Source organism: Cherax quadricarinatus, chromosome 37, assembly GCF_038502225.1.
Source record: "Cherax quadricarinatus isolate ZL_2023a chromosome 37, ASM3850222v1, whole genome shotgun sequence".
In the NCBI taxonomy this organism is placed as follows: Eukaryota; Metazoa; Arthropoda; class Malacostraca; order Decapoda; family Parastacidae; genus Cherax; species Cherax quadricarinatus.
In genome coordinates this window covers 10,035,009-10,046,720 of record NC_091328.1, presented here as the reverse complement: position 1 = coordinate 10,046,720, position 11,712 = coordinate 10,035,009, and positions in this window count along the sequence as shown.

Genomic DNA, 11,712 nt, shown 5'->3' with positions numbered 1-11,712 from the left:
GATCAGACTCCAGACCAATTAATACCTCCCGTATATACTCAATAAAAATTATTCATTGGAATAGTGTAGCCAAAATATTTGAGGATGAACTTGTTAAAAGTATTTCACGTGGAAAGGTATTTTAATTTTGTTAAACAGAGGAAGATTTTATAAGGGTAATTATTGAATCCTGAATAATGGTTGGTCATATCGTGTTTGGGTAAATCAGCTGCCTCTCCCTTGTCCGATTGCTTTCTTAACTTATGATAAGATAACTTTATTTTACAAGAAGATACATTAGATTTACAATAGTAGATTAACAGCTTGTAGATTAATAGCTGAAGAAGAAAAATATTTTTGTTTTCGGATTAATATTGGTTGTGGTAACGTTAGCAGCCCAAGATAACCCAATACAGCCACTGACAAACACCTCAATAGAAATAAATCACTGACTTTTTTGGGTTATCCTCAGTAATTTACACTATGATAATTGTACTTATGTGTACCTGTACCTAAATAAACTTATTTATGGCTATTATTCCCATTAATAATAATTATATAATAATTCTCACTAAATGGTTATAACTATGATCATAATTTTTCAAGGGGTGGACAGGTAAGCCAGCGGAAAACCTCGATTAGTTGACCAGAAGCTCCAACGGCCGGTCATCATCTAAGACCAGCCTCAGGAAACACTTGTCCTGTTTCCTGACGAACCTTACCCAACCCAATAATAAATCTATTTCTACAAAGTACATCATATAACTGATATAAAATTAGTTGACTTTCTTGGCACACTAAAGAAAGGCCTTGGTTATGCAGAGCTTTCCGGGCAGCCAAAAAATTAACTAAAATTTCCAGATGTTACTAAAAATAACAGACATAGCCCCACTCCACAAAGGGGGCAATAAAACAATAGCCAAGAACTATAGACCGATAACGCTAACGTCCCATATCAAAAAAATATTTGAAAGGGTTCTAAGAAGCAAGATCGCCACCCATCAGTTACACAACCCAGGGCAGCATGGTTTTAGAGCAGGTAGCTCCTGTCTTTCCCAACTACTGAACCACTACGACAAGGTCCTGGATGCTGTAGAAGACAAACAATTCAGATGTAATATACACAAACTTTGCAAAAGCCTTCGACAAGTGTGGCCATGGTGTGATAGCGCATAAAATGCGTGAGAAAAGAATATAGTATGCATATAGTATATATAGTATGCACAGTAGTATGAGTGCATGTTATGTATGTTAAGAAAGTTTTGATGGGTGAGGGTCATGTGTTGTCCGCCTCTTGATGGGTGATCGTTCTTGCAGCCGCATTTTGTTGAATTATTATTGGCTTAAGGTGATTTGCTGTAGTAAATCCCCTAGGCACAAATCCCATAGGTTAGGTAAGGATAGATTATTGAGTAGTACAGAGTAAGTAGTGCTGTTTGAGGTACGTAGTAACGTATCTTAGAGAAGATGCTTACTGTTTTGGAAACCTTTTTGGTTATGTGCTGGATGTGGGTGTTGGAATTTTAAGTTTCCCTCGTTTTGTCTTACGATGTGAGACCCGTGAATCATATTTAGTTGGACATTTGCAGTTCTGTTCCCGAACATCATGTAGAAAGTTTTGTCAGTATTGAGAGTGAGCTTATTGGCAGTCATGCAAGTAGATTTGTTTCTTTACACAGATCAATTTAACAGGATAAGAGCTGTTATTCTACATCATCTCATATCAAAGTCCATCCCTATCTGAGATATATTACCACTCTCTGGGATGTGACTAACACCTAGGAACCTACTTACTGCTAGGTGAACAGGGGCAGCAGGTATAAGGAAACGTGGGTTCATTCCTTGGCCAGTCGCAGTATGTTATTTGCTTTAAAACTACTACCCCTCAAGGGAGGTTCCTTGATGCTGGTGAGGGGCTCTTGATCTAGGGAATTAGATCTGTGCTCCAGTTCCCTGAATTGAGCCTGAATACCTTCCATAACCCCCCCCCCCCCAATGTGCTGTATAATCCTATGGTTTTAGCGCTCCCTCATGATTATAATAATAATTTAAAACCACTTGTTTTTGTAGACGCATTATGTGTGTAATGCTCGTGAGACTGATATCTAAAGGAAGGGGGGAGGGAGGGAGAATGAAATTAGTTTCTGAGCTTTCCACTACCATGAATGCACTTGGCGTTAGGAGTGGCATGTCTAGTGTACCTACTGGACACCCAGCGTCTAAGGTAGCTTAATGGCGTAGTGGACTAAGGCGTCGAGAGTTTAGCTGGCTAAATGGCTTGGGTTCAATCGCCAGCCGGTCGCAGTATGTTATTTGCTTTAAAACCACTGTTCTCTGAATTTTATATTATTTTGCACGTTGCCGGATATCTAGGGTTCGGTCCTGTTTTTATTTTTATCCTAATATGCTTTATTGATGCAATATCATCAAGGACTGTAATGAAGACGGTTCTAAAACAAAAAATGTTTTTGTTGAAGCCACTTATGTTATCCGATATAATTTTCCCAAACTTTATTTCTATTTTTTTTAGCACGCGTTTCGCGACCACTCTGTCATAAAACTTAACACACACAGTTTTTCTTTTGTAATGTTACAGTGACTCTGGGGGATTTCTGATAAATATAAAAATGCGTAATGAATGTGCATTCTTAACTTCTATTTTTATCAAAGTCACTTTTGACCTTTTGGGGGGTTATTCTAGGTAATTTACACATATGTTAAGCTATATATGATAATTGTACTTATAAACTTACTTAAATCTCTGTTTTGGTAAAGGTCGCACTGTTGTTAAATTAGACACATGTGCAACTCTTGGGTATCTTTATTGAGGAAACGTTTCGCCACACATTGGCTTCATCAGTCCATACAAAGGAGAAACTTGAAGAACAGGAGGAGAATGAAGTAATCAGTCCCTCAACCTTGAGTCGATGTGGTCAGTCCATCAATCTTGAATAGAATACGGCATATGAGCGGGGAAGCAGCTTATAAATCGTAGGCAGGAGAGGTGCAGCAGTCGTAGGTGGTGTTACATTTGTCCAATGTGGAAGTAGGTCGTGTCCAAGGGTTAGACAAGCGAAGAATTTCCATTCATCTACAATCCTGTCAGACACTGCAACTTCTTGGGATCTTAATACTTGGGAATTCTTCGCTTGCCTAACCCTTGGACACGACCTACTTCCACATTGGACAAATGTGACACCACCTACGACTGCTGCACCTCTCCTGCCTACGATTTATAAGCTGCTTCCCCGCTCATATGCCGTATTCTATTCAAGATTGATGGACTGACCACATCGACTCAAGGTTGAGGGACTGATTACCTCATTCTCCTCCTGTTCTTCAAGTTTATCCTTTGTATGGACTGATGAAGCCAATGTATGACGAAACGTTTCCTCAATAAAGATACCCAAGAGTTGCACATGTGTCAAATTTAACATGTCGGTTCTTTGAACCATTCATCTACAGTCGCGCTGTTATTTAGCTTCACGCCAGGATGATGGGTGACTCAGCTGGGTAACTTCAGGAAGTGGTTTAAAAATGGCGGATACAGCTCTCGAGCCCCGAGTGATATAATGCTGGGTAACTCTTTCAAATCTGGCTGGGTGACACTCTCTACTGCAGATATTAAATTTCGGCCCGTAATTGCTCCCCCCAAATCTCTCAAGCATAACACCCATTACTCTCCCCACATATATATATATATATATATATATATATATATATATGTGGTAGATTGGTAGTAGATTGGTAGACAGCAACCACCCAGGGAAGTACTACCGTCCTGCCAGATGACTGTGAAACAAAAACCTGTAACTGTTTTGCATGATGGTAGGATTGCTGGTTTCTTTTTCTGTCTCATAAACACGCTAAGATAACAGGGATATCTTGCTACTCCTACTTACACTTTGGTCACACTTCACAGACACGCACATGCATATATATATATACATACATCTAGGTTTTTCTCCTTTTTCTAAATAGCTCTTGTTCTTTTTTATTTCTTCTATTGTCCATGGGGAAGTGGAAAAGAATCTTTCCTCCGTAAGCCATGCGTGTCGTATGAGGCGACTAAAATGCCGGGAGCAATGGGCTAGTAACCCCTTCTCCTGTATACAATTACTAAAAAAGAGAAGAAGAAAAACTTTATAAAACTGGGTTGCTTAAATGTGCGTGGATGTAGTGCGGATGACAAGAAACAGATGATTGCTGATGTTATGAATGAAAAGAAGTTGGATGTCCTGGCCCTAAGCGAAACAAAGCTGAAGGGGGTAGGAGAGTTTCAGTGGGGGGAAATAAATGGGATTAAATCTGGAGTATCTGAGAGAGTTAGAGCAAAGGAAGGGGTAGCAGTAATGTTAAATGATCAGTTATGGAAGGAGAAAAGAGAATATGAATGTGTAAATTCAAGAATTATGTGGATTAAAGTAAAGGTTGGATGCGAGAAGTGGGTCATAATAAGCGTGTATGCACCTGGAGAAGAGAGGAATGCAGAGGAGAGAGAGAGATTTTGGGAGATGTTAAGTGAATGTATAGGAGCCTTTGAACCAAGTGAGAGAGTAATTGTGGTAGGGGACTTGAATGCTAAAGTAGGAGAAACTTTTAGAGAGGGTGTGGTAGGTAAGTTTGGGGTGCCAGGTGTAAATGATAATGGGAGCCCTTTGATTGAACTTTGTATAGAAAGGGGTTTAGTTATAGGTAATACATATTTTAAGAAAAAGAGGATAAATAAGTATACACGATATGATGTAGGGCGAAATGACAGTAGTTTGTTGGATTATGTATTGGTAGATAAAAGACTGTTGAGTAGACTTCAGGATGTACATGTTTATAGAGGGGCCACAGATATATCAGATCACTTTCTAGTTGTAGCTACACTGAGAGTAAAAGGTAGATGGGATACAAGGAGAATAGAAGCATCAGGGAAGAGAGAGGTGAAGGTTTATAAACTAAAAGAGGAGGCAGTTAGGGTAAGATATAAACAGCTATTGGAGGATAGATGGGCTAATGAGAGCATAGGCAATGGGGTCGAAGAGGTATGGGGTAGGTTTAAAAATGTAGTGTTAGAGTGTTCAGCAGAAGTTTGTGGTTACAGGAAAGTGGGTGCAGGAGGGAAGAGGAGCGATTGGTGGAATGATGATGTAAAGAGAGTAGTAAGGGAGAAAAAGTTAGCATATGAGAAGTTTTTACAAAGTAGAAGTGATGCAAGGAGGGAAGAGTATATGGAGAAAAAGAGAGAGGTTAAGAGAGTGGTGAAGCAATGTAAAAAGAGAGCAAATGAGAGAGTGGGTGAGATGTTATCAACAAATTTTGTTGAAAATAAGAAAAAGTTTTGGAGTGAGATTAACAAGTTAAGAAAGCCTAGAGAACAAATTGATTTGTCAGTTAAAAATAGGAGAGGACAGTTATTAAATGGAGAGTTAGAGGTATTGGGAAGATGGAAGGAATATTTTGAGGAATTGTTAAATGTTGATGAAGATAGGGAAGCTGTGATTTCGTGTATAGGGCAAGGAGGAATAACATCTTGTAGGAGTGAGGAAGAGCCAGTTGTGAGTGTGGGGGAAGTTCGTGAGGCAGTAGGTAAAATGAAAGGGGGTAAGGCAGCCGGGATTGATGGGATAAAGATAGAAATGTTAAAAGCAGGTGGGGATATAGTTTTGGAGTGGTTGGTGCAATTATTTAATAAATGTATGGAAGAGGGTAAGGTACCTAGGGATTGGCAGAGAGCATGCATAGTTCCTTTGTATAAAGGCAAAGGGGATAAAAGAGAGTGCAAAAATTATAGGGGGATAAGTCTGTTGAGTGTACCTGGTAAAGTGTATGGTAGAGTTATAATTGAAAGAATTAAGAGTAAGACGGAGAATAGGATAGCAGATGAACAAGGAGGCTTTAGGAAAGGTAGGGGGTGTGTGGACCAGGTGTTTACAGTGAAACATATAAGTGAACAGTATTTAGATAAGGCTAAAGAGGTCTTTGTGGCATTTATGGATTTGGAAAAGGCGTATGACAGGGTGGATAGGGGGGCAATGTGGCAGATGTTGCAAGTGTATGGTGTAGGAGGTAGGTTACTGAAAGCAGTGAAGAGTTTTTACGAGGATAGTGAGGCTCAAGTTAGAGTATGTAGGAAAGAGGGAAATTTTTTCCCAGTAAAAGTAGGCCTTAGACAAGGATGTGTGATGTCACCGTGGTTGTTTAATATATTTATAGATGGGGTTGTAAGAGAAGTAAATGCGAGGGTCTTGGCAAGAGGCGTGGAGTTAAAAGATAAAGAATCACACACAAAGTGGGAGTTGTCACAGCTGCTCTTTGCTGATGACACTGTGCTCTTGGGAGATTCTGAAGAGAAGTTGCAGAGATTGGTGGATGAATTTGGTAGGGTGTGCAAAAGAAGAAAATTAAAGGTGAATACAGGAAAGAGTAAGGTTATGAGGATAACAAAAAGATTAGGTGATGAAAGATTGAATATCAGATTGGAGGGAGAGAGTATGGAGAAGGTGAACGTATTCAGATATTTGGGAGTGGACGTGTCAGCGGATGGGTCTATGAAAGATGAGGTGGATCATAGAATTGATGAGGGAAAAAGAGTGAGCGGTGCACTTAGGAGTCTGTGGAGACAAAGAACTTTGTCCTTGGAGGCAAAGAGGGGAATGTATGAGAGTATAGTTTTACCAACGCTCTTATATGGGTGTGAAGCGTGGGTGATGAATGTTGCAGCGAGGAGAAGGCTGGAGGCAGTGGAGATGTCATGTCTGAGGGCAATGTGTGGTGTGAATATAATGCAGAGAATTAGTAGTTTGGAAGTTAGGAGGAGGTGCGGGATTACCAAAACTGTTGTCCAGAGGGCTGAGGAAGGGTTGTTGAGGTGGTTCGGACATGTAGAGAGAATGGAGCGAAACAGAATGACTTCAAGAGTGTATCAGTCTGTAGTGGAAGGAAGGCGGGGTAGGGGTCGGCCTAGGAAGGGTGGGAGGGAGGGGGTAAAGGAGGTTTTGTGTGCGAGGGGCTTGGACTTCCAGCAGGCATGCGTGAGCGTGTTTGATAGGAGTGAATGGAGACAAATGGTTTTTAATACTTGACGTGCTGTTGGAGTGTGAGCAAAGTAACATTTATGAAGGGATTCAGGGAAACCGGCAGGCCGGACTTGAGTTCTGGAGATGGGAAGTACAGTGCCTGCACTCTGAAGGAGGGGTGTTAATGTTGCAGTTTAAAAACTGTAGTGTAAAAGCACCCTTCTGGCAAGACAGTGATGGAGTGAATGATGGTGAAAGTTTTTCTTTTTCGGGCCACCCTGCCTTGGTGGGAATCGGCCGGTGTGATATAATAATATATAAATATATATATATATATATATATATATATATATATATATATATATATATATATATATATATATATATATATATATATATATATATATCAGCACCCCGACCTCTTTTGCCAAATATTTAAAAGTTTTAAAACAAAAAGAAAATTACAAAGGCAAAATATATCAGTTTTAGTTTAATATCTTTATTATGCACCCCATACGCATCCTGTGGGCGGTAGTCAAAAGATTACAAAGGTACATAATGGGTCCAGGGACTGGACCCCAAAGTTATGATAGCTGAACTAGTTACAAAGGTAATGAACTCCAGGTAGATCTGGTCACAATCATGGCAAGTTACAAAGTTAATGAATCAGCCTCACTCCTATACATGGTTACAGTCATGAACAAATTACAAAGTAATGAACCACTGATACGTCCACACCTGGTCACAATTGTAATGAGTTATAAATACAAATATTAAGTGAGTCATACACCCACACTAGCGCTCGCGCGCACACACATACACACACGAGGGCGCACGCACGGACATATGCACACTAGCATACAAATATATGCATACACACAAGCAGTCACAAAGACGTCAGCTCTGGTCAACTTGGACCAGGCGAATAATTTCCAATGTACTTCAACCACTTTTCAGAATCATTAATATGACAGGAAAGATCTTCACTTTAACGTGGCGAAAAGGGTATCAACTCACAGCATATTTGGCCGAGCGATAAAAAGGCACGTATGACTGCTTTTTAATATTACAATATTAAAAAACAATTACCGCTTAAACACTGGCAAGGACAGACCCAACTAACCTTCCTACACACTACTGGGGACTTTGCTCTCTTCCACTTAGGTAGATACACACCAACAAGTTTAAGATAGGGAAAGTAAATACTATATTTATAAGATAAAGTAAATACTATATTTAACACTTACGATTTACTTATACTTATTACAACAATATACTTGGTCAAAGAGAAAGGGTTCTGATACTAAACTAATTGAATACTCACTTAGAGTATAAAATAATCCTTCGTAGATCACTCGAGAAGGCCAGTCAGGCTCCTAGCCCCAGGTTCCAAGACCTCACACAGTCTCAGCTCTGTCCCTAGTAAGTTTATTTAGGTACAGGTACACAGAAATAGTTACACATATTATCACACATAGTAACATATGTGTAAATTACATAGAATAACCCAGAAAAGTCAGACAGTGACTCATTTCCATTGGGGGTCCCTGGTAGAGTCTGTTCACATATTTCTCATGAGCACATAGTCTCCAGTTTTGTTCACAATCAAGGTTCGGCATCAAGTCCTTCCTTAGCTTCTTTCCTTTAACATATAAAGCCTCCACACTCCCCATAACTACTAGCTAGAAAGGTCAGCTCTCCTGGGAAACTCACCTTGTGGTCGCTCATAAAGCTGAGATTTTCCTGACAAAACTAAGGTGTGAAGATATCAAGGAATTATCACTTCGGTTACAAATAGATACTGAAGACGCAGTCCCAAAACATCACATCAACAACATTTTCATTGCTTTCTTACAAATTTTCGTTTATTACTCGAGAATGCCTTATTTGAGCGTCTTCAAATTTTTAACGTTTGTGTATTACTGTATATTGAGCAAGATTCATGGGACCATTGGCTTGCTTTGATACTCTGTGCACAATGCTACATACGCAATTCCCAAATTTTGTTTCGTGTGATAGAGACAGGCTCCTCTGATCGTCTTCAAAATTTCGATAATTGTTTCCTGTTTAGAAGAAGGTTGGAATATTTAATGGAGTATGTTGACTGTTGATGCCATTTTGCCACAGTTAATCTCGAAATGGTACAGTATTTTTACCTCATTGCATTGTCTTGTCTTGATGCCGGGGAGGGGGGGGGGGTGTTGATACAAGGAACTCTACTTATCTTCCTCTTTTGGTTGGATCGAATTTGAATGCCTCCCATTCCATAGGTGCTATGTGACCCCCTACGGGTTTAGCTCTTTCCTTTGATTAAAATATAACAGTTATGAAATAAATCATCAATGACTGATGCATCGCATGAAAGAGATGGAACGTTCCACGGGTTTAAGCTGCGTAGGTATAGATTTTGGTAGTTTTCTGTGCAATAGCTGGAAAATACATCTTCTGGTCAGCTTTAAACTTTTAGTGTTGGTGTGTACTCATCTAATTGTGGTTACATGGGTCGATTCACAGCTCCTGGCTCCGCCTCTTCACTGGTCGCTACTAGGTCACTCCCTGCTCCATGAGCTTTATCATACCTCTGTAAGTTATCATCTGCCAGATTTATTAATCAAATTGGTTTCTGTGAAATAAATGGAGAATGTCTCTTCTGATCTGATCAGAAATAAGTCGCAGCGTCTGACTTTATTTGGTTATCCTAAGTGGCTGTAACATCTATATGCCCTCTAGACTGTTGTTAAAAATTTGTATGTTATTCACATTAAACTTACATCAAACTTAATTACTGCACTTACTGTCTTAAAAGTTGGCCAGTCTTTCTTATAGAGAAGTTTGGACTGATTTTGGTCTTCATAGGTCCAGTTTTTTTTTTTTTTTTTTTTGGGGGGGGGGAGGGAATTGGAAAAAAATAAATACTACTTTTCTTAGTGTGGCATCTGATTAACTTCAAGTCTTCCATGCTGATAACTTGATAATGCAACTTCTGGCCGGCTTCAAGCTTAACATGCTTGTATTTTAGGATACTGGTCCCTTTGAAACGTGTGAATTAGATTTTGGCTATGTATGCGTTAACCATTTTTATTGAAAAAAAAGGACTAGTTGCATGCTACGTGGTCAAGTATGCTGACTGAGTACCATATAATCCTGGTTGGTTCATTAAGTAATCCGGGTTGGTTCATTAACATTTTACTGGGATTATTAATTCTGAAGGTTAGTAACTCAGGATAATCGAAGAAAACCACTATGACATATTTCCACTACGGCTCTTTGATCCTCTTCCCTAGAATGCGACCCACCAAGGGCTAACACCCGGGTACTTTCTTTTCAGGGGCAGTAAGTATAAGGGACCACCCCCAAGGACTCCAGTGGAAATAAGTCACTTTGACATTTTAGAGTTATTCTAGGTATCTACACATATACTGCTTTGTATAATAATTTATGTAACTGTATTTATGTGTACCTGTACCTGAATAAACGTACTTGCCTAACCCTAATCCTTCTGATGTGAGACAAAGGCGCTGCCACTTGTCTCACTGTAACTAGTTAATCCTAGGCTTGGTTTATATGTTTCACGTTGTTCATTGGTTTATCTAGAAGGCAGATATTCAAGTCACGAATTATTAGTGACTCATATATATGTTCAATATTCGTCATAAGTCTTGCAAAGTGTTCAAGAATGATTATACAAGATATATTACATAGGATTAGAGTAAACAAGTTTACATTTTTCCAGTTATCTTAGTAACATTTATGGAAATTACGCATGTTAATCTACTAAAGTCACAGTCACATATTTTCACAGTGGTTTTTGGGAGGTTGGTAAAGAGCTCCTGCAAATAAGACATTACAAAGATCCCAGTATAAGTAAATAACTTGTCCTAACTTTTTTTGGGTTATCCTAGGTAATTTACACATGTTACTATGTATGATAATTGTACTTATGTGGATCTGTACCTGAATAAACTTAAATAACTAAAGTTTATTTAGGTAGACACAAATACTGTTACATAGACTATGATACATAGCAGCATATGTGTAGAGAACCTAGTATAACCCAAAAATGTCAGAGTGACTTATTTCCACTGGGGTCCTTTTAGTACCTTATTATTTTAAAATAAAGGAGATAATATCTCATTATTATGCTACAAAGGAGATATACTAGGAATAAGGTAAAATAAGTTATTTATATTTACATGTGTTAGCTAAAAAAAAAATAATTCTCTTCCCTTTCTGTCGCTACATTCATTAGGTAACTTTTGGCTCTTCTTGAACTGGTTCATGCTATGACTGGCTTTGACATGTGCAGGCAGTCTGTTCCATTCCTTTATTGCTGTACAATAAAAGGGGTTTGAAGCCTGGCCACTGACTGTGGCTACTACAAAGTTGTGCTCTCTCCCCCTAGTACTGTGATTGCTTTCGTTCACAGCCTTGGCAAAATTGGCAGCAAGATATTCTGGACATTGTGAGCAATTTTATAAACATGATTTAACTTCAGTAGTTTTACTCTGTCTTCAACATTCAGCATATCCAACTGCTGTAATTCATCCTGGCTTACATGTCTTGGACCCAGATCCAGGATGAATCTTACCATTTTGTTCTGGGTGATTTGCAGTTTATCTTTCAGTTTTTTTTTTTGTCAAGGCAGAGTACCATAAGGAGCAAGCGTAGTTCATATGACACTGTATAAGGGCTAGATATAGGGTCCTGCGAGCCTCAGTAGGTAGAC